The sequence below is a fragment of the Anabrus simplex genome, chromosome 1 (genome assembly GCF_040414725.1).
Source record: "Anabrus simplex isolate iqAnaSimp1 chromosome 1, ASM4041472v1, whole genome shotgun sequence".
NCBI lineage: Eukaryota > Metazoa > Arthropoda > Insecta > Orthoptera > Tettigoniidae > Anabrus > Anabrus simplex.
The window spans coordinates 1,288,095,995-1,288,121,026 of NC_090265.1; the positions used below are offsets into that span (position 1 = coordinate 1,288,095,995).

At 40.9% G+C, this 25,032-nt stretch overlaps 1 protein-coding gene across 1 annotated transcript in view; it reads left to right on the forward strand.

Annotated features, from left to right (window-relative positions):
- Window positions 1–25,032, forward strand: part of LOC136858735 (serine-rich adhesin for platelets) — a 274,358-nt gene that overhangs the window by 241,062 nt on the left and 8,264 nt on the right. The gene's annotated exons all lie outside the window — the stretch shown is intronic.

A 25,032-nucleotide genomic window follows, 5' to 3' on the forward strand; every position in this document is an offset into this window, starting at 1 on the left:
CAATAGCCGCCTGACCCATATAGTTCGTCTAGTGATGTCATGCCCTCAGCTAGTCTGCGATAAGTTTCCGTACAGAGTACAGCATGATTGCTTGAAATAGGAATATCGCATGTACATAGTACAGCAGTAACTGATCGGTTTAGTGCACTTCATGGCTTGTGAATTAAGTACTGAACAGCGTGTTTTCATGTGCTGTAGATTTGTTTTAGCAATTCGATCCGAAATTTTGAATTTATGAGGTTGAATTGCAGAACGTGAACGCTGCAACGTTTGTCTACAGATTGAGAGAGAGCACTCTTGACCCTTACTGTAATGGGGTAAGTTTTGTAGTGTTTTTACTGATTTTTAAATCTTATTATCCATTCATAGAACTTGAAGAGTTTCCTGCGGACTTACGAGAATGGAATGACGGTGACTGCGGTCTCGTTTACCGTCATTCAGCATACGGAAAGGACGGCAATCTTTGTGGGACGCACCGTGTATTTGCCAGCCTGTCTATGTGCGAACAAAATGGTACCTGAACCTTTTTACATCAATTGAGGCGTTCACTCACTATGGTGCTCTACATATACTGAATACGCGTAATCGAGCGCCCAAAGCTCGAGTCCAACACTACATTTATCGTTGTAATATTTAGCTAAGACGTTGAGTTACCTAGTGAAATACGAATATCGGATGTATCACTTACAGTTTGATAGAATCAGCCTGTGATAACCAGGCTAGCTCATAACAACTTTCCGTGCATGTAGGCCTGCAGAGTGAGATGTTACGCCAAAAACGTTATTGCTAGGGCTTGGATTTCAATGACCTAAAAGTTATGAAAATATGCATGCACTTATGCCCCAAAACATGGCAAATTATGACCTGAAAAAGGATATATGACCCAAAAGATTAAATACTGCTTTGCTTATAAGACTATCATGGCCACATTCCTAATATTTTATCCTTTCTATTTTGACAAATTACTGTCTTTACGTTACCTTCAAATTACATGTAACCTCAAATTATTTCCAAAAAAATGCAAGATAACCAAACACAAAAATTACCTGACAATATCAGTACCAAATGAAAGTAGAGTTGCAATAGCAGTCCCAGTATACAAGGAAAAGTGTGATAAACATAGAGAGGATAATTACAGGACAGTCAGCTTGGCATGCGTTGGTTGTAAGCTGTGGGATAACATTCTTTTTTATTACACTAGACACTTTGCGAAATTACTCACTGGCAATTCGGGTGTAGGTTATTCCAGTGAGGCGTAACCTATAGGATTCCAGCGAGATATACCAGATATTTTAGATTCAGGAGGTCAAATGTACTATTTAACCCTTGAATTTACCATTCCATCGTTGGTCGGCCACAGCTGCTGCAGTAGAGCAATATCGAACTCTTAAATCTAGGGGTCGTAGCGGGAATATTTCGGTCAGGATCTTGACCAAACGATGAGGTTCAGAAGAGAGCCTAACTACTTGAAATGAGGAGCGAATATGTGCTTACTAACTTTTATTGAATTATCAAAATGCCAAAAAAAAAAAATGTTATAAAACCATGCATCAAGAAAATTTTAATCATTTAACGTTTCAACGCAGTCACATTGCATTGCGTGAGTTTTATCAGTTACGTTTATCGAAGAACTTTCTTCGGAGAAAAGTAGAAATATCACAGATTAGTGGACAGCAAAAATTAGAAAAACGGAATTAAAACCTGAAAATCGGGCACCTATTGATCCAAACGAAAAGTGAGAATTAATTCACACGATCCGTGGAAAATCTGACCTTCAACAAGTAGAATTCCAGATTTACATTTAATTAAGGTTATCCACCAGTCAAATACCCTGTCGGATATGGGAACACCCGCCGAATGGACCCTTAATCGAACCAAACTGACTATCAGTTGCTTTGGATAGGTTGCGAAATACTACTGGAAAGCATGGTGTTCACTACAAGTTAACAGCAGCAGTCATAACTAAAAATAAAATTCCACCGTGTATTGTCATCTCGTGACCCCCTTAAGTTATGGAATAACCCCGATGCTAAAACATGCATCATCCAAACAGCTGTTCAGAAGGAACTAACAACAACTCGATCCGAGGGGATCTTATGTTACGTCGCTCTGAAGGAACAAAACTGCGAAATGCAAGAAACACTTATTCATCAGGCATTTATAAGAAATGCTAAAACACTGAAGTTGAAGAAAAACATACTAAATCACTTGAAAAATATTCCTATAAAACCAATTTTCTGGTTAAAAAGGGTTACGTTAAATTTAATAAACTTACAATTCCACATGATAAAATAAAATCCAAGAATACCAAAACAATCTAAAGAAGTCTTTCCATTTTACTTACAAATCCGTCTACTTATGTTTGTCCCAATAAACTAACTACAAGTTTTTGATAGATCAATGTCATACCTATTATAAAATGAAAGAACGAAAATTGAAAATAAAATATATTCCAAGTTGACGAATCGAAACCGCATTCGTAACTCAAGTCTCACATAAATAAGCTAAGTGTCAACACGCACACTATGAAAGCAATCGGACGTCTGAACGACAAAATAAGTAAATCAAGAAATAAAATTAAAATACTAAAGGTCAATGAACCCGGACAGCAGTAGATATCAATCATCGTTAGCTCAGTATACAATGCTGGAAAACCCTCACGTGCATGCCACTAGTGGTTCCATAATTTTATGTAAACACCTTCCAGCTGATAAGGGCTGTGCCGAAACATGGCCTCAATATTACTTTGCTAACACTCTTCGCATTGCATACATTACTGCAGACACTACCATCGTTCAAGTCACTTCGCAAAATCACCTAACCTAAGACTTGAATATATACAGACGACACCCTAAATCTATCGTCAAGCCTACATAGTGTCTACAAACCCTAACAATAACATCTATATACACACACGCATCCTAAACCTATCGTTGAGCGTAAATGGGTATGTCCACTCATCAGTATACTCCTATGATACGCGTAACGTCCTAAATCTATTGTCGAGCGGAAACTGTGATGTCTATTCATCCACTAAAATGTCAGGCGAAATCGTAACTTCAAACACATTCTCTGATATTTAGCTGGAGACCTTGTCGAAACTATAGCACACAATAATACGAATCTTTCCCCAGAATGAACGCAAGTTCGGAAATACAACTAAGTCCTTATCTTGTCAATAAAACGTGAAATTGAAAATAAATAACGCGCGGCTACACAATCCAAAACTCAAACACGATCTCGGCATACGCAGTGAAGTTTGGAAAAATAATAATGAATTTCAGCACACGTCTAATCTTACGTGAATATCGCCAAAACAGTAATCATCACCATAGCACAAATCCACACCTTAATTATAGGATGAGGCCCAAACATTGCCTACTATCTCACTATTCCAAACCTTCATATCCATAAACTATCCAGTGACGCGAAATTCAATGAATCTACACAGCGAATCTATCACTTTAATAACGTCCAGTAACTCATTCCACAATGTTTCCGATTTAATGATAATCTCGTCTCGTAATATAAGAAATATGCTGAATGGAAATTTGTTACAACAACTAAAGAACACCAACCGTGTATTCAGAATGCCCTTCTATTTTTGAGGTCGCTTATATAACATTCACTATGCTGACTTTACATAAATCGTCATTTGGACTTAACTGCCAAGAGCTACAATCTTCTACAAAAATGGTTTATCACGGGGAGTTCTTGACTTGAAATCATAATGTGCGTCACAAAGCACTCACTTCGAACCAATATTCACCCGGTCAGCTGTTCCGGATTGCTAACGGAATGTCAATACAGCCTGCCTCAGAAATATGACATTTAATATACAGCCTGTCTCAAAAATTTTTCGCCATCGACAAGTATAGCCTGTCTCAAAAATTCATCTTCATCGCCTATCATCACGGCGGCATTAATCATGAAATACAGGCTTCATATGCCTTCAACATCTATACAATTATTTTCTCAACATATAATTCCGACACAATCCAGTTCTTCCTGTTTCAAAACTTTTCAAATATCGAATACTCCCAGGACGAAATTGTTTTATAAGAATCTTCTCATTCATTTTTTTTATTACAACTTTCGGACCTCAAAGACAAAATAACATACCGTGATTTCCCATATCACCAACAACACGGTGTCACAAAAATTAACTTCCCACGAATAAATATAACTTTATCAGACTTCACTGAATTTCGAGACGAACGCAAACCTCACTCGACATTACTGTTAACTACAAATTTAACATCGAAAATTTTATCCAGCTGTAAATATTATTATTATTATTATTATTATTATTATTATTATTATTATTATTATTATTATTATTATTATTATTATTATTATTATTATTTCGACTAAACATTTCTTCTGAACTCATACGATATTCGAAATGATTGCATTCACCACGACTACATGATCGTTATCACCTTCCTAACTTTACTCATTTTGAACAATATCTCAAAGAGTTTTAACACATTATTTAAACTTCGCATTTTACAGTTTCTCAACGTGATTTTTACTGCCTTGAAGAGTTTCACACGACAATGAGAAATATAACACTTTCTCCTGATCATTATTGAAATACTAATTCGACACACGCACTGGAAAAAATTATTGGGACAAACAAATTCTATCTACAAGATTAATACAAATATAGGCAGACCTGTAAAAGAAGCCATCTTGGAGATTCCGGCTACATTTAGCCAGCTGACCTCGGATTTAGCCACTCATGGCTACAGGATACATCATTTTCTTATATTATATATCTTAAAAATACACAGATTTTACACTCGCTATCGATTAACAACGCAAATGACGCACTTCCTTCGCTTTTTAACAAGCAACGAACCTCCATCTCTACTGGCGGCTGCGACTGTTTCCCAGAACTCTGCTTTAGTTCGCCCTAATAACCGACCAGGTGTTTCAATAGATAACAAAATCAGACCTCTCTGACTAGCCTCCAAACTCCCGTTGACAATATCAAACACACACAATGTAATAAGAGGAAACCAGCTACGTATTTTAAACAGATATCTATGTCTTCACAGTTTTCGTTGGTGGAACCTCAGGAAATTTTCTATCACCTTCCATTTAATATTCTACTTGAATCATCGACACGAATATATAACTTAAGTTATTTTGAGAAATAAACCCCGCACTTTCTTGTAATCGAGCGACGTGGGTTCCACCATCCAGACCTTCAGACAGAATGTATGTAATATAGGTGGAGGGAATTTCTTTTATACCCACTGAGAGGACGCTACCCTCACCATGAAGCTTGGTGGTGCAGTATCCTAATTCCACATCCGCTGGACCAATTTTCTTGAAATTTATTCCACAAATTCAGACAGAATTATAATTCACTATGGTGTTAATTTTATATTTTTACCATACTTGCAATGGGCATAATACATTTATTTCTGACATGTAAATTAGCGGGCTTTCTTCAGAGATGACTTCGACACGTGTCGCAAATCCGCGAGCATGGATGCCAACTTTTTTCCAGGTTTATTTTTTGCTAGTTGCTTTACATCGCACCGACACAGATAGGTCTTATGGCGACGATGGGACAGGGAAGGGCTAGGTGTGGGAATGAAGTGGCCGTGGCCTTAATTAAGGTACAGCCCCAGCATTTGCCTGGTGTGAAAATGGGAAGCCACGGAAAACCATCTTCAGGGCTGCCAACAGTGGGGTTCGAACCTACTATCTCCCGAATACTGGATACTGGCCGCACTTAAGCGACTGCAGCTATCAAGCTCGGTTTTCTCCAGGTTTAATTCCATTTAAATTCACTCTGGGTATTCTGTCTTTATGTAATGTTTATTAATAATTTCGATCCTTTATTCCTGGATTATCTATGTCGCCAAAATCTCTCGTTGTGAAGGATTTTCCAAAATTGATAAATTAGTCAGTACTCGATGTCAACCGAAGTGTCCCGGCATTTCACGAGAGGATGGCTCGCTTGTCACGGTGAGTTCTGTTCCCACGGGGGAGCGAGACTCTTGAAAATAAAAACATGGCTAATCTCAAAAATTTATTTGTAGCAGAAATAAATATCTGCAATTATTTTTCACCGTAGAATTATGGGTTCACTATATTGCTATTGATCCACCCAAGGCTTTTGATAGGGAGGATCATGGGAGACTAGTGATGAAAATTAGGGCTATTGTACTAGACATAGAGTGGTTTAGTGGGTGGTTGCATTCCTAGGAAACATAACTCAAAGAATGAGAGTAGGTGAGGCATTATCTGATCCAGTAATGATTAAGGAATGGGTCTCACATGGCGGTATTGTTGGACCTTTACTGTATGTTTTCTTATTTATATATATATGAAATGAGTAGAGAAATGGAATCACAGATAAGGTTTTTTTACTTATGATGTTATACTGTATAGAGTAGTAAATAAGTTGCAGAATTATGAGCGCCTATCAAATGGCCTGAACAATGTTATGAGATAGACCGTAGACGATGATATGGTGGTAAATGCGATTAAAAGTCAGGTTGTAATTGTCAAGAAGAGATAAAGTCCCTTCAGTTATAATTACTGTGTTGATAGGGTAATAGTACCTCATGGGTATCACTTTAAGTACCTGAGTGTTAATATAAGGAAGGATCTCCTTTGGGTTAATCAAACTACCGAGGTTGTAAATAAAGGGTACAGATCTCTTTGCATAGTTATGTGGGTATTTAGGTGTTGTAACGACATAAAGGAAGGAGCCTGTAAGTCTCTGGCAAGAGCGCATTTAGACTCACACCAGGATTACTTTGCGCAAAAAATGGAAAATATCCTAATGAAAGCAACATGATTGTTTTGCTCTTCACGATTATAGACAGGAGAGTAGTGTTACGATAATGTTACAAACTTTGGGTCGGGAAGACTTGGAAACAGCTTCAGCAGAGAGATGACGTGGAAGGACATTAATAGATGAATAAGCTTGAGTGGTGCTTTTAAAAGTAGGAAAGATCATCGTATGATTAAGTTGGAATTCAAGTGGACATATTGGGGAAAGTATTCATTTATTGTAAGCCTCGTGGCTCAGGCGGCAGCGCGCTGGCCTCTCGCCGCTGGGTTCCGTGGTTAAAATATCGGTCATTCCAGGTGAGATTTGTGCTGGACAAAGCGGAGGTGGGACAGGTTTTTTTTTTCTCTCCTGGTACTCCGGTTTTCCCTGTCATACATCATTCCAGCAACACTGTCCAATATCATTTCATTTCATATGTCAGTCATTTATCATTGCCTCAGAAGAGTGCGACAGGCTTCGGCAGCCGGCACATTTCCTGTCCTCGCTGCTAGATGGGGCCTTAATTCATTGCATTCCTGGCCCGGTCAGATGACTGGAAACAGGCTGTAGATTTTCATTTTCAATTCATCTATTTGTAGGACGAGGAATAAGGTATTGGAATGTTATCAAGAGAAATGTTCTATAAATTTCCAAGTTCTTTGGAAGCATTTAAAAAAAAAGCTAGGTAAATATCCGATAGGGAATCTGCCACCTGAGCGACAGTTCTAAATGCAGATCATTGCTGATGAACGTTGATTAACCAGACATGTAAGGAATACTTGGAGAACGGCCAAAAATCACATATTATGACATAGTTTCGGTGAAATAATGATAAAATATAGTGAAAATATAGTGAAACTATATATACGACCAATAAAATCAGTATCATCTTCACAAAAGCTAGATATATGTTTAATTTAACATTCTTTAAAAACAGACCAGGGAAAAATCTGACATTTCACGGAAATCAAAAACCAGAAATTGTAAAACAAAATGGGCACTATCATTGAAAGAATGAAGTTTGGACTATATTCAAATCATTACTGTGAATGGATCATAGTTACGTGTTATCTGACACTGTATCTACGGCAGTGACCTTTAGAACCTAGAAATGACGTATACTTCACACGGTCACACTTCACTCGCTACATGCTACGTAAGCAAGACTACTTTATATCCGACACAAACTCCCCTGGCAGGCTGATGAGACTCCAGGGATACAGGCAGCCAGCAGTCTTCCTAATATTGGGTACAACACTCACTAAGTTCGTCGAGACCAGGGATCGATAGTCACACGCTCGGTCTCAAGCAGGGTAATAGACCGTGCCCGGAGGAATGTTGATGTGTGAAACAATTCTCTAGAGACCACTTAGCTCCACACTTTACTAAAATCGCATGTTATTGTTATGTAACGCGCTGCAAGCAGGAAGTGATACAGGACTGTTATCTTTTTATGGGTTAGGAAACGAGAGTTGGGAAATACCACCGCCACATCATTCTGTATCACCATACAACAGTCCTCCGCAAACCTTTCAAGTCCCGCCCCCTTCCGGAACATAAAATATATTGTGGCTTCTTTACTCTTCCTTCCTTCCTTCTCTCTTGCTACACTGCACAAAAAGATGGCTCTCGAGAACTTCCGTTAATAATAATAATAATAATAATAATAATAATAATAATAATAATAATAATAATAATAATCACACCAGGCAAATGCTGGGGCTGTACCTTAATTAAGGCCACGGCCGCTTCCTTCCCACTCCTAGCCCTTCCCTGTCCCATCGTCGCCATAATACCTATCTGTGTCGGTGCGACGTAAAGCAACTAGCTAAATAATAATAATAATAATAATAATAATAATAATAATAATAATAATAATAATAATAATAATAATAATAATAATAATAATAAGTAGCCTGCGACAGCAAATAATGCTAGTTAAAACCTCTCTAAGAATGTTCTTAGTGCTTTCTTAGGAACCGTAGCATGCTTTTTACAGGAATTTGACATTTACTATCAATTGTTGCTCGTGACTCTTAGAAAAGTCGATAGGCGTACTGAAATGCTCTGGATGTTTTGTCTGGAAGTGTCTTGTAAGTATAAAGGTTTCAAGTTATCCTTGGCTAAAATATCCAAGTAAAGAACCCACTATGATCGTATGATGTTAGTGAAACTGACGGTAGTTTTAGATAATCGCCTTCGTATTTGCGTACTTTGTTTTAATCGAATAATTAATCTTACCGGCGGAAGCTGGAGCAGATATGAAAGATGAACATACAAGTAAATTCGCATCATGATTGTTCATGGGAGAACAGGCACACTTCCACGGAATTGCTTTTTACGACAGCAACTCAGTTCTAGTCCATGATGATGACGATACATTTATCACTAAGAAAGGTTAACTACCCCTGCACAGAACGCACAGAAATCCATGAGTTTTAAGTATCTTAATTACTTCAAGCAGAGGGTTTGTGACTCGTTGATGGCAAATATATACTGACGGCAGTGATTTCCTTCCTTATGCTGTATTAAATCAATCACCATTGATCTGCATTTAAGGCTGTCGCACAGGTGACAGATACCCTGTCAGTTTCTTACCTAGCTTTCTCTTAAATGATTACAAAAAAGTTGAAAATATCAAACATCTCCCTTGATAAATTATTCCAATCCCTATTATTCTTCCTATAAACGAGTATTTGTCTCAGTTTGTGCACTTGAATTTCAAATTTATTTTCATTTCATGATCTTTTCTATATTTTAAAACTCTACCCAAGCTTATTCGTCTGCTAATGTCATTCTAAGCCATATCTCCACTGACATATCGGAACATTCCGCTTAGTTGAACTGTTAGTCTCCTTACTTCCAAGTTTTCCCAGCCCACAATTTGCAACATTTTCTTCGGAAATCACCCAGAAATGTTTCCAGTTCTCTTACCAAGTAACCCTCGTGAATGTCCCATACACTAGAACGATACTCTAGAAGTGCTTTTACCAGCGGCGTACATGCCCATTCCTTTACATCCTTACTAACAGCCCATAAATAACCTTACAACTATATGAAAAGATGTATAACCTTAACTTGCAATCCCATCTGTGCGATTATCCCAACCAAGAACCTTCCTTATAACACCTAGGTAATTATTATTGTCATGTCATTAAGACAGTAACTAAAACTGAGAGAACCTCTCCTCTTTGTGAAGTTTACAACCTGACATTTCACCCCGTTTACCATCATAGCATTGTCTACCTGTTCCCCTCACAACCTTATCGAGGTCTTTATCGAGTCCTGTAACTGATGTATTACTCCATACAGTGAAAATGAAAATCCACAGCCTGTTTCCAGTCATTTGACTGGGTCAAGAATGGAATGAATGAAGCTCCCATCTAGCGGCGAGGATAGGAATTGTGCCAGCTGCCGAAACCTGTCGCACTCCTCTAGGGCAATGATTAATGACTGAAAAATGAAATGATATTGGAAAATGTTGCTGGAATGGAATGTAACAGGGAAAACCGAAGTACCCGGAGAAAAACATGTACCGCCTCCACTTTGTCCAGCACAAATCTCACATGGATTGACCGGGATTTAAACCACAAAACCCAGAGTTGAAAGATGACGCGCTGCCGCCTGAGCCACGGAGGCTCTACACTCCATACACAATAACATAATATTTCATTGCTTTACTAAAGTTTCTCTCTCAAGACTTAAATGTGTGATTTGTTCAGATGTCTCTTGAGGTGAAATGCACCAGTTTGAATGGGAATGACTCTTTTTCTTTTTATTCTTCTTCTCCTTACCCTACAGGGTCGGTTTTTCCCTCGGACTCAGCGAGGGATCCCACCTCTACCGCCTCAAGCGCAGTGTCCTGGAGTTTCAGACTCTGGGTCGGGGGATACAACTTGGGAGGATGACCAGTACCTCGCCCAGGCGGCCTCACCTGCTATGCTGAACAGGAGCCTTGCGGAAGAATGATGAGATTGGAAGGGATAGACAAGGAGGAGGGAAGGAAGCGGCCGTGGCCTTAAGTTAGGTACCATCCCGGCATTTGCCTGGAGGAGAAGTGGGAAACCACGGGAAAACCACTTCCATGATGGCTGAGGTGGGAATCGAACCCAACTCTATTCAGTTTAGCTCCCGAGGCTCAGTGGGCCCCGTTCCAGCCCTCGTACCACTTTTCGAATTTCGTGGCGGAGCCGGGAATCGAACCCGGGCCTCCAGGGGTGGCAGCCAATCACACTAACCACTACACCACAGAGGCTGACATGGGAATGACTCAAACCACTGTTATTGTGATGAACGGACTATATTCTACGTATGTTTTCGTGCGGTTCAGAGAGTTCGAGTTCATGGAGGTCCCTTGTAAGTGGAATAAAGTAACTCAGCCAACTTTACCCCTAAGAAATAACCTGATACAAATTTTTGGTGCGGGCTGAGTGAACCTCAGGGCTATATGCCGCTCCAGAAGTGAAACTCTCGTTTCTAGCCTTTTCGACACCCTGACGGAAATTAGCAATCACGTCCCTCCGGCCTTTGCGTCTACCTCGCATTTTAATCCACCTACGAATTGGTAATGGTAGCGCTGGTTGTGGGATTGATTAACAGTAAAGGGATATCTACAGGATAGCACGTAAAATCTGCCGTGCAAGTCATCCAGATGGAGTCACATCCAATGACTTTCAACTGCAGGTCGAAGCTACACAAGAATGTTTTCTCTTATCTTATATTACCCTTATTTTCACAACCGTGTGTTCAAAGAGAAAAATGACGGAATAAATTGTACTAAATTTTCCACAAAATCATTCGAGCGGGATGATGGAATAGTCGATTGTTTCAATCTCAGGGATGTCCGACTCGTTGGCTGAATGGTCAGCGTACTGGCCTTCAGTTCAGAGGGTCCCGGATTCGATTTCCGGCTGGATCGGGGATTTTAACCTTCATTGGTTAATTCCAATGGCCCGGGCGCTGGGTGTTTGTGCTGTCCCCAACATCCCTGCAACTCACACACCACACATAACACTATCCTCCACCACAATAACACGCAGTTACCTACACATGGCAGATGCCGTCTACCCTCATCGGAGGGTCTGCCTTACAAGGGCTGCACTCGGCTAGAACAGCCACACGGAAATAAAAAATGAATAATAATCTCGGGGATACGTTTAGAACCTATTATCAGATAACAGCAGTCGCCTTTCGTTATCTTAAACGACTCGAAATTAAATTTGGAATTCAGTAGCATAGTCTTGTAGCCCCTGTATGAAGAAAGAAAGAAAATAATATCGCTAACTCATTGGCGCAGTCCATTAATCTTCGTCCTTGCATTTGGAAGGTGGTGGGTTAAAATCCCTGATGCCCTGAAGATGGTACTTCGTGGATTCCCATTTTCACACCTAAATTAAGGCCACGGCCGTTACATTTCCAATCTTAGCCCTTCTCCATCCTTGCGCTGCCAAAAAACTTCGATGTGTTAGTGCGACGTTAAACCACTGGCAAAGAAAAGTCTTTGTCCTTCGGTTCTCAAGAGCCGGGCTGAGTGGCTCAGAAGGTTGAGGCGCTGGCCTTCTTACCTCAACTTGGCAGGTTCGATACTGGCCGTGTACGGTGGTTTTGAAGGTGCTGAAATACGTCAGCCTCGTGTCGGTAGATTTACTGGCACATAAAAGAACTCCTGTAGGACTAAATTTCGGCATCTCGGCGTCTCCATCAAAGTAGTTCGAGGGACATAAAAGCAAGAACATTATTATTGTTCTCAGGATAGCGGGATCGGTCCTGGCTGAGATATATGCTTTTTCAGGACGTGTGTATACGAAATCGTCGGCATGGTTGTCTGCTGGCACTTTAAATAATGCATCTTCTTCTACTTCTTCTTCTTCCTCTTCAAGTCACATATCCTCAATGGACGTTGGCCGACAATCTGATCTACGTCATCCTGCCAACTGCTCTAAACAACATACATACATACATACATACATACATACATACATACATACATACATACATACATACATACATACATACATACATACATACATACATACATACATACATACATACATACATACATACATCATTATAGACCGGCATGCCTTCCTGCGTTCAGTCTGCAAGCCTCTGTGAATTTATTAAATATCGCCACAATCCTCTATTTGCAACTAGTGCTGTGGCGTCATTTAGTTCTATACCCCTTGTCTTTAAATCGCTAGAAACTGAGTCTAATCGTTATCCTCTTTGTCTACCTATACTTCTCTTACCCTCCATAACAGAGTCCATTATTCTCCTACGTATACTATCCTCCTCCATTCGCCTCACATGACCGCACCACCGAAGCCGGTTTTTGCGTACAGTTTCATCCATCGAGTTCATTCCTTACTTAGCCTTTATCTCCTCATTCCGAGTACCCTCCTGCCCTAAATAAGTCAGTTCATAATGCATTGGACTACTGGAGTAAGTTCCCTAACCAAGACACGCATCGTCGCCTTCAGCCTCTTCTTCCTTTAACTTTCCTTGCAGAATGAGTTATTTCTCATTACAAATAATGTAAACAAGGTATGCTTCCTTCCGTCCTTCCTTTTTCATGCGCTGCATAACCATATGAGGAGAAAATTCCTACACTTCACGTCTCTCTTACAAATGTAGCAATTGGAGAGAGGTTGGGAAAATGATGATGATAATGATGATGATGATGATGATGATTATTATTATTATTATTATTATTATTATTATTATTATTATTATTATTATTATTATTATTATTATTATTATTATAGCTTAAAGAAAATTCAATTTATTATAATGGGGGTAAAGGTGAAAAAGCGACAATGAAATAGGGGGAGAAATTATTTAGCGGGTTTAAGTATCATGGAAGTATTGTGACTGAAGACCTTCACTCTATAACATACATAAAAGCTCGTATTGCCTTAGCCAAGGATTATTCAACAAGAAGGAAAATCTCTTTTGTGGCCCGCTAGAGAAAGTACTGAGGAAGAGACTCGCAAGGTGTTACGTTGGCGCTGAAACATAGACATTCCCGAGTTCGATAGCTGCAGTCGCTTAAGTGCGGCCAGTATCCAGTATTTGGGAGATAGTAGGTTCGAACCCCTCTGTCGGCAGCCCTGAAGATGGTTTTCCGTGGTTTCCCGTTTTCACACCAGGCAAATGCTGGGGCTGTACCTTAATTACGGCCACGGCCGCTCCCTTCCACTCCCAGCCCTTCCCTCTCCCACCGTCGCCATAAAACCTATCTGTGTCGGTGCGACGTAAAGCAACTAGCGAAAAAAACATAGGCATTAAAGAAGGATGAACAGAGAAGAATAGATGCCTTTCAGATGTGGATTTGGAGAAGAACTGAAGGAGTAAGTTGGAAGATAGATTATCAAATGAAGAAGTTCTGAAGAGAGTGGCAGAAATGAGGAGAATGCTGACCGTAATCCAAACAAGGAAGAAACATTGGATAGGGCATAATCTAATACATAATACATACTAATACATACTAATACATAATACTTCACCACGAGTAGCAAAAGAAAAACGAGGAAGGGGAAGGAGACGATATCAGTTATTTGTCATCATTAGAAAAAGAAAGTAAGATAATGCAGAAGTGAAGAAAAGGGCACAAGATCGAGAGATATCGAGGTCACAGGCATGAGTGGAACTGCCGGATGGCAGAACAACCTATGATATTGATTATTACAGCATAGAAGAACACTTTATGTAGTAGTGTGGCAGTGAGCTCAAGTGCACTAGAAGAAGACGATAGATATAACGTCATACCCCATATCTGGCGTGAGATCGACTCGCCATAAGCTAACGGGAACAGGTTTGCGAGGTTAAACAAAGCTCTCCAGTAATGAAATGCATAGCAGTGAACTTGCAATGCCAATCACCCAGCTGGTAGAGTGCATCGTGGGAAAATATTGTGCCGTTGTTGTCTAAGTCTAAGAAGCCTTTCTCGTGGACAGTCGAGATTTTCTTCTCATGGCGCAGAGCACAGTTCTCTGCGAAACGTGAAGAACACCTTATTTTCTTGACACGGCATAAGCCCAAAAGCCTATACAGTATCATGTCTATAAGTACGGGTCGTGAAAGCATCAATGGTAATTTTACTATTATTATTATTAATAATTCTGGGCTGAGTAGCTCAGGCGGTAGAGCGGTAGCCTTCTGACACCAAGCTGGTAGGTTCGAGCCTGGTTAATTCCGATTGCATCTGAAGGTGCTCATAGGCTCATAGGCGCCACCCTCGTCGATAAATCACAGCTGTCAAACCTTGCTCGCCGTAAGCGCAGTGCCCATACTGGAAATAGCTATGCAGAAGGACGTCACTCGCTTCCCTTGTGTTGGTTTGAAATTCCCCACGTTGCAGACTCAGGGCTCAGCACGCCGACCGATGATAGACTCCAGTTACCTGTGTTGGTCTACAAGTAATGGTTGAAAACATTCAGCTGCATAGGCTGTGGCACTAGGTTTCATATAGTAATTTGTTAGAGTAGAACGCAACCGGGAAGGCGGTTTGAAGAGGGTTGCGCAGTAACATTTGCGCGCTTTGTAATATGACGTGTTTTCCGCTGAGCCAATAGAATCATTTCAGTAAGAGGTGCCTGTTTGTGCGGTTCACGAGTGAATGTTTCGAGGTTTATTCGTAAATATCATAATCAACGAATTTAGGGAACTATTTGCGTGTGTACGGTGGATCCAGGAAGAGCAAAAAGGCAAGTATTCCATCGACAGGCGAGGGAAATAGTATTTAGAGTGTATTTAAGCATGCAGCAGCAGGCGTTCAGAGGTGAGGTAGGTTGCCACGCTTCAAAAGAAGACAGTACTCGCGTGTGGTATCGGCCTGCGAACAGTACAGGGGATAAAACAAGCTCCGGAAATAAAAATAATGCAGTGTTCAGGTCGCCAGGGAAGAACCCTAAGAGGAAGAAGCCAGTGAAGGGCCTCGATGATTTCAGTAAAAATGTTCTGCGTACAACAATATTTGATATGTATAAAAACGGCGAATATCCTCACCTGAAAATGGCCCATCCATTTACCTTCCTTAATATCTCGAAAATTTCCCCTCAACACTTTCCCGGGGTTTGTTAAAAATTAATTTAGACTTTCAGGAAACTTTTAAGCCCACAAAAAATATAGGTCATCGCTTTGGAATTAAAGATATAACTGGATGAAAAAATGTTTTACCTTTCGTGCTGTTATGAGTAGGTGAAGCTTTGTCTGACCCTGCAATAGTTGAGAGGGGAGTTCCTCAGGGCAGTGTTATCGGACCTTTATGTTTTCTTATATATATAAATGATATGAGTAAAGGAGTGGAATCGGAGGTAAGGCTTTTTGCGGATGATTTTATTCTCTATAGAGTGATAAATAAGTTACAAGATTGTGAGCAACTGCAACGTGACCTCGAAAATGTTGTGAGATGGACAGCAGGCAATGGTATGTTGATAAACGGGGCTAAAAGTCAGGTTGTGAGTTTCACAAATAGGAAAAGTCCTCTCAGTTTTAATTACTGCGTTGATGGGGTGAAAGTTCCTTTTGGGGATCATTGTAAGTATCCAGGTGTTAATATAAGGAAAGATCTTCACTGGGGTAATCACATAAATGGGATTGTAAATAAAGGGTACCGATCTCTGCACATGGTTATGAGGGTGTTTAGGGGTTGTAGTAAGGATGTAAAGGAGAGTGCATATAAGTCTCTGGTAAGACCCCAACTAGAGTATGGTTCCAGTGTATGGGACCCTCACCAGGATTACCTGATTCAAGAACTGGAAAAAATCCAAAGAAAAGCAGCTCGATTTGTTCTGGGTGATTTCCGACAAAAGAGTAGCGTTACAAAAATGTTGCAATGTTTGGGTTGGGAAGAATTGAGAGAAAGAAGAAGAGCTGCTCGACTAAGTGGTATGTTCCGAGCTGTCAGCGGAGAGATGGCGTGGAATGACATTAGTAGACGAATAGGTTTGAATGGCGTTTATAAAAGTAGGAAAGATCACAATATGAAGATAAAGTTGGAATTCAAGAGGACAAACTGGGGCAAATATTCATTTATAGGAAGGGGAGTTAGGGATTGGAATAACTTACCAAGGGAGATGTTCAATAAATTTCCAATTTCTTTGAAATCATTTCGGAAAAGGCTAGGAAAGCAACAGATAGGGAATCTGCCACCTGGGCGACTGCCCTAAATGCAGATCAGTATTGATTGATTGATGAGTAACCAAATTGGCACCACGCACCTCATACTTCTGTCTCTCTCTGCGCAACGAAACCGCATTCCCGGCTGCGTTCTGCTTTAGTGTGTACTTGTGTTTGCTTGAGGAGACGCTACAATTGTCGTACGCTATTTTCTTTTGTTTACGTTTATAAAAGCATGATGTTTTGCCACAGAAGCGATATGGTAGCGAGATAGTATTCGGCATTATTCTGTTTCATAGTTTTTCTTAGGAGATTCAGCCTGTTAGGACCCTAAAATTAATGCCTTTTATTTTGTAATTCATTGCTTATGTCAACCTTCAAAATAATTACTTATTTTCCTGGTAAACAGTGATTACAAAACATGTTGTTTCGCACATTTTATACCAACGCCGTGTTGAACACATTTAATTATGTACGTCCTTATATGAAATAATATATACTGAACATGTATCGTACGGAGTACTGTAGTCATGAAAGTGTAATGTACGATCTCTGGGCGTACGCTATCTGATTACGTCCTGGGCTAGCGATCGTAGCAGCTGTTTCTCATGTAGGCAGAGCTGTCAGTCAGCTCGTGACCTTCATATGCCCACGGTAGATTTACCAGCATGTAAAAGAACTCATGTAGGACAAAATTCCGGGACGTCGGCGTTTCATAAAAACAGTAAGAGTACTTAGTGGGACGTAAAATAATAATAATAATAATAATAATAATAATAATAATAATAATAATAATAATAACTAATTATTATTATTATCCCCTTCAAAGTGAAACGGTTAGCGCTATTAACTGCCTCCTCAGGGGCCCGGATTCGATTCCCAGTACTGCCAGAAATTTAAGATTGACACGGAGGATGGTACGCGGCTAAATGGGTACATGCAGTTCACCTCCACTGGGGTATGCCTGGAAAGAGTTGCACCACCTCGGGATGAAGACACTAGTTAACGAATTCATATTATTGATTATAATGTTATTTTTTATTCCTACTAAATACATTACGGTTTTTAGACTCCGAGTTGCCGGAATGTTGTCCCGTGGGAGTTCTCTTACATGCCGGTAAATCTACCGACACGGGGCTGAAGTATTTGAGCACCTTTGAATAACATGGGACTGAACCAGGATCGAATATGTCTACTTGGACTCAGAAAGCCATTCTTTAACCGTCTGAGCCACTCAGTCCGGTATTATTATTATTATTATTATTATTATTATTATTATTATTATTATTACAGTAGAACACTTTTTTCGGACGATCTACATAGTCAAAAGCAAGACACGGACAGCGTCATCAACAGAAGTACAGCGCATGCGTACATTCTGTCGTGATCATAGTTAGCATAAACCACATTTAAGTACAACTTCAGAGTGTGAAAAATAATCCTATGCATATATTACTTTATTTATGTGTGTGTTTTAGACAGTGTTACGGAAAATAACAATTGCCCATTAAAATGTAATATTAGTGGTAGAAAAGTCAGTTATATTATAGTCTTTCAACCAGGCGACGAAGCTGCAAGGCAGTTCTCAGATTGTGTGTTGGAAAATTACATCGATCCTGAGTGTATATGCCAGCCCTCACTATGAACAGAATTCTTCTCTTCTCTGGCACAAAGAACGAATGCTTACGAAAGTGTCCATTCCAACCGGAACGCTATGTTCTGTCTTTTACACCCTAACATATTTCAATACACAAGCCATCAGTGAGGTACAAACCACGTGTCATTTGAAAATAATTGGTGCCATTGTGATAAACATCAGACGGAAGCAAGAAAGCAGTCGAAAAGGAGGAATTAATGTTACTATTAATATCAATTCCTCATCAGGTGGAAGCAAGAAAGCAGTCGGCAAAGAGGAATCAATTCTACACAAAATGATGCCTTCTGACGTTAATGTTCCACTACATGTCACACATTTTTAACCACACCTAATAAGTCGTACACCCACTACGCTTGGTGGACACTGCTAGTTTGCTTAAGTGGGAACGGAAGTGTGTGATTTAAAAGGGCAGGACGCTACTTGGGTGTCTCAATATGCAGATTGGAAAGCAACTCGGATGTCACAATCATTGCAGGTACGCAGCTGGGATATACGAGTATTTTTGTGTTTTGTTCACAACTAGTATACACGGTTAGAAACTATTATAAAACATAGTAAATAATTGCGTAATATTAATAAAAGAATGTCCGGCTCCATGACTGAATGGTCAGCGCAATGTCTTTCAGTTCAGAGGGCCTGGGGTTCGATTCCCGGCCGCGTCCAAGATTATAATATGAAATGGTTAATTCTCTTAGCTTGCAGACTGGGTTTTTGTGCTTTCAACTACTTCCCTAAAACTCATACACCATAATAACACGCATTTACGTATACAGTACATGACAGATGCCGCCCAGTCTCGTGAGATCTGCCTTACAAGGGTTGCAACAGACTTGCAATAGCAATGTAATATTAGACATCGTACTGAATCAGAATCTACATATGAATAAATTGGGTGAATTAAGACCGCTGGTACGAAACTTTTCCATTCGGAATCTTACACCAACTATGTTGTTATATCTTTCGAACATGCCGCTATTCTATTTCCTATTTAGATTTGCAGTCCTACAGAAAACAAAATATTCATTCAAACTCTCATCTGTACCAGTAGTGATTTACAATGCTGCGTTATATCTATTGGCAGTACGTTATAATCTTGCAAGTCACGAAAAGAAAATACCACATTATGCCAACATGCGAGATGAATGAAAGATGCAAGACGTTGTACCAGCAAGCATAGTCCCTGCACTGTATGATTGGCGACGCAGGATACAACTCAGCATTTAGACAATTACTATAAATCACTACCTTTAGTAGTGTCCCTGTCCCACATGGGTATCAAGTTCGACCTTCATAACGTCCTTCTCTTCAGGAAAACCCTTTAAATTGCCCCACGTAATTGGCGCACCACTTATCCACCTTACTGCCATCCTGCTTTCTTCATCCGGTTACCCATCGGTATAGATTCGTCCTCGGTTCTTCAGTGGGTCAAATAAAAACTCAATAACTATTCTAATGAAATAAAATCATGACAGAAATTAATATACCAACTTGTGAATTATAAATCATCACGTTACAGTTGGACAAACTTTATTTCGAAAAGCACAGAAATTCCCCTATCTAGGAATCATAAACATGATACTGAAATAATCACTGCAAAAATTTATCAAATGATGATTCTGTTCCCCACACAAATATGGTTCAATACAAGTTTTTCGTGACGTGAGATCCTTACTTCTCTTTTGGAATTGGGAACTTCCTATTCTGAACAGATATGAAAACATGGGCAAAGATTAGCAAGGTTCGCGCTACAAACTTCTCTTATAATTAGGGACACAAATAATAAGCACTCGTCCAGGACCGTAAATGTATCCCGCTAAATATTCACTGGCTCTACTATTGGCACGTTTTCCAATATGCAAATGAATGAGTTCAGAAACTCGTATCCCTTCTGTAAGCATACGGGCTTATTCCCCTTGTAACGAAGCTACTACTATGACAACAATGATCAAAATAAAACACATCAAAAATATGCACGTCAAACACTGCACCTGTACATACACATAAAAGAAAATGCAGTTGTCTTGAAGGGCTGGTAACATCTTGGCCACCTGATCAACCCTACGAGAAAGGCCATAGACCTCAGGGTGGCGGTCATCGTTCAAGACACGACCATTTAACTGGCTGAAAATACAAAACGAATCCCAGACTCCAAAGTACAGCGAGGTTTCTACACGGCTGGCGTTCGTATGTCAACACGGCTATGGCCCCCTTCTTCGCTCGTGAAAACAAGTGCACTCATCTCTGGGTGAACCATTCCATCCCTTCACCGGGCCAAACTTCACAATCGCGGCATCCATAGCCTCTCAAATAACTCTTAAAATATCATCACGTTAATCTGGTACAATTATCCTCAGACTAGCAAAACACATCAGATAGGCCACAATGTGTACTCTAACATCGGACTATCTGGAATATATTCAATATTTCTTTATTTCACATTCACTAGGCCCGGGTTCGAGCTTCCCACACAGCTGTGAATTATCCTGCTGGAATTTCCTTGAAACCCCTGACTAATCAGCGATGGTGACACCTTGTCCACAGCCTTCTCTGTATCTCTGAAATCTCATGCTTGTCATTAATATACCATGCACATCCTACTCCTTAGGTTGGCTAGCCCTCTCAAGGATCTTCTCTGAGTTCAATTACTGTTAGTTCAGAGACTATATTGGATATATGCCAGCACCAGTACACTGCCGTGGTACGGCTCCGCTTCTATTTGTTCTATAGACTCGTATTATGTCACGCGCACAACCTTCTTCGTTGTACTCTGGATCAGAATAGCATGCATGTCCCCTCGTCCTGCTCCCTTTTATCATATCATATCACTGAAACTGACAGAAGCGCGCCAACTCATTGTGTTGAATGGACTTCGGTTCCCGCGGTATGTTATATAATGACACAATTTGAAAACTGGACATAACGTAATGGATATAATCAACTCGAGACACTAGATAAATCCAATCAATATTTTCTGTCGTTCCAGTTCTCTGTCACGTGGCTTCTAGGCGTAATTACTCGTTATCTCGCAAGCATTCCACCACTCTTTCTTCCACCTATTTTATACTTTCAGTTGGCATTTAGGTGGCTCGGTTAGCAGAGTTGGACGTTAATCTGTGAAACCCGCTCGCGTTCTCCCTTCGCTGGTCTACCCGTCCCCGTCGTGGGTGGGGGCCTAGTTCTGGCGCGATTTCTTCGTTCACATCCCCGCGCTAATTTTAATACATGCATGAGGTATTCAATAAATGGCAGTACCACGCAGATGTGGTACGGTACAGTAGTAATGGGGAAGAAATAGGTTTATCCCTAAGGGACGAAAATTATGTGGCTCGTTCTATACGCTGATGTTCATCTGAACACCACAATGCGGACGTAAGAGTGGTCTGACTCTTGCAGGAATTCTGCCTTATTCCTTACACGCATCAAAACATGTCACGTTTAATTATTTCCTGAGGAATATCCAACTGTGCTACATTTACATGTGCCCAAAGTTCACTAAAAATATTTGCCGGTATGTAGAGGAAATAAACGAATATTGACATGCATATACCCCAATAATTCAGTTATTAACTGCAATGGTTGGTACATTTCTAAAATGAATTTGCATCGGTATAGCTGTATGTCTCTAAAAGATATGTTAAATATACCTCAAAACGTACGCGATATTATTCCATTCAAGTTTATGTGCGGAGGCTGGTTTCTACATAATATGATTCAAATTACGCCTTTTACTATAAAAATATATATTATAATAATTACTCACATGGTTTGATGTTTAAGGATAGATAATATTACGCAGTCTTCTTCTTATTCTTATTATTCTTCTTCTTCTTCTTCTTACGAATAGGCCTATTTGGGAACACTGTTGCTCAACCGATGGACTTTGAGCTTTGCCCATTATTGTTGCATTTTTTCCTGCGTAGCTCGTTTCTTTCGTCCGACCTTATTTCTTCATAGATTTAGCCTCAAAATCAAGGATTTCCTTCAGGATCAATCCCACAGCCTGACTGTCTGTTTTGTCAGTCCCTGTTATATTCTGTCTTCGCATTATCAATCACACTGGTGGTAGGGACTTTCTAGTTTCGCCAGAAGGTGAACACGCGGTTGGTCAGTCCGTTTTGAGACAATCATACCACATGACCATCGAAAGCTAACCTCATTTTTCTGACATAGTCAGAGAGCCTCTCTGCTTGGGATTAGAGCTCTGAATTGTGATGTCTCCGGTACTCCCCGTCTTCCACTACCAGGCCTAGAATCATTCTGAGAATTCTTCCCTCTATTATTTCCAGTTTTTCAATCAAGCCCTTTCTATTAATACACTCCATGGCATAGGGGTCATCAGGACAGATGACACTTACGTAGAGATTCAGCTTCAGATTTAGTGACAGATATCACTTATTATAAGCGTTTAAAGTCAGCCGAGAGGACAGTTCCAGCTTATTAACTCTGGCGGGAGGGCTGCTATAATCTCAAACAAATGAGTGATTGCTATAAATGCATATGCGCATTGCTGATGAACTTAGGTTTCTTGTGTGTGGTATCTGATTTTGGTGCCATTATCCTGGGAAGTCTATGAGATTTTCAAAAAAATATTGAAAAATATACACTGACTGACAGAGCAAATGCAACACCAAGAAGGAGTGGTCAGAACTTTATGCCAATTGCAGGGTAGACTGACGTCACTGAGGTATGCTCATGATGTGAAATGCGCCGCTGTGCTGCGCACGTAGCGAACGATAAATGGGACACGGCGTTGGCGAATGGCCCACTTCGTACCGTGATTTCTCAGCCGACAGTCATTGTAGAACGTGTTGTCGTGTGCCACAGGACACGTGTATAGCTAAGAATGCCAGGCCGCCGTCAACGGAGGCATTTCCAGCAGACAGACGACTTTACGAGGGGTATGGTGATCTGGCTGAGAAGGGCAGGTTGGTCGCTTCGTCAAATCGCAGCCGATACCCATAGGGATGTGTGCACGGTGCAGCGCCTGTGGCGAAGATGGTTGGCGCAGGGACATGTGGCACGTGCGAGGGGTCCAGGCGCAGCCCGAGTGACGTCAGCACGCGAGGATCGGCGCATCCGCCGCCAAGCGGTGGCAGCCCCGCACGCCACATCAACCGCCATTCTTCAGCATGTGCAAGACACCCTGGCTGTTCCAATATCGACCAGAACAATTTCCCGTCGATTGGTTGAAGGAGGCCTGCACTCCCGGCGTCCGCTCAGAAGACTACCATTGACTCCACAGCATAGACGTGCACGCCTGGCATGGTGCCGGGCTAGAGCGACTTGGATGAGGGAATGGCGGAACGTCGTGTTCTCCGATGAGTCACGCTTCTGTTCTGTCAGTGATGGTCACCGCAGACGAGTGTGGCGTCGGCGTGGAGAAAGCTCAAATCCGGCAGTAACTGTGGAGTGCCCTACCGCTAGACAACGCGGCATCGTGGTTTGGGGCGCTATTGCGTATGATTCCACGTCACCTCTAGTGCGTATTCAAGGCACGTTAAATGCCCACCGCTACGTGCAGCATGTGCTGCGGCCGGTGGCACTCCCGTACCTTCAGGGGCTGCCCAATGCTCTGTTTCAGCAGGATAATGCCCGCCCACACACTGCTCGCATCTCCCAACAGGCTCTACGAGGTGTACAGATGCTTCCGTGGCCAGCGTACTCTCCGGATCTCTCACCAATCGAACACGTGTGGGATCTCATTGGACGCCGTTTGCAAACTCTGCCCCAGCCTCGTACGGACGACCAACTGTGGCAAATGGTTGACAGAGAATGGAGAACCATCCCTCAGGACACCATCCGCACTCTTATTGACTCTGTACCTCGACGTGTTTCTGCGTGCATCGCCGCTCGTGGTGGTCCTACATCCTACTGAGTCGATGCCGTGCGCATTGTGTAACCTGCATATCGGTTTGAAATAAACATCAATTATTCGTCCGTGCCGTCTCTGTTTTTTTCCCCAACTTTCATCCCTTTCGAACCACTCCTTCTTGGTGTTGCATTTGCTCTGTCAGTCAGTGTATATTGAGAGGCATTTTAGTTTTGGAGGGAATTATTCGCGAACAGCTTCGGAAGCTAATCGTAAAACGGTTAGTTCTACTTTATAATTTAAGAAAATGTATTTAAAGCGGACTGTTTAAAAACGAAGAGCTTGCCATGTAAATTATGAGTTTGGATAACCGAGAAGAATTTTGATATTATCTTGGTAGAACGTGTTCCTAAATATTTTTCGTCAATGGTGTCTTCTTTTTTCTGTGGTTTCGCATTTTCACGCCAGAAAAATGTTGGGACTGTACCTTAATTAAGGCCGCGGTCGCTTCCTTCCAACTCTTAGGCCTTTCTTCTCCCATCGTTGACATAAGACCTATCTAAGTCGGTGCGACGTAAAGGCACTACTAAAGGTGTCTTCTTTGGTCAGACTTAGATATTTAATCATTAGTCTTAGTGTGGTTTCGTT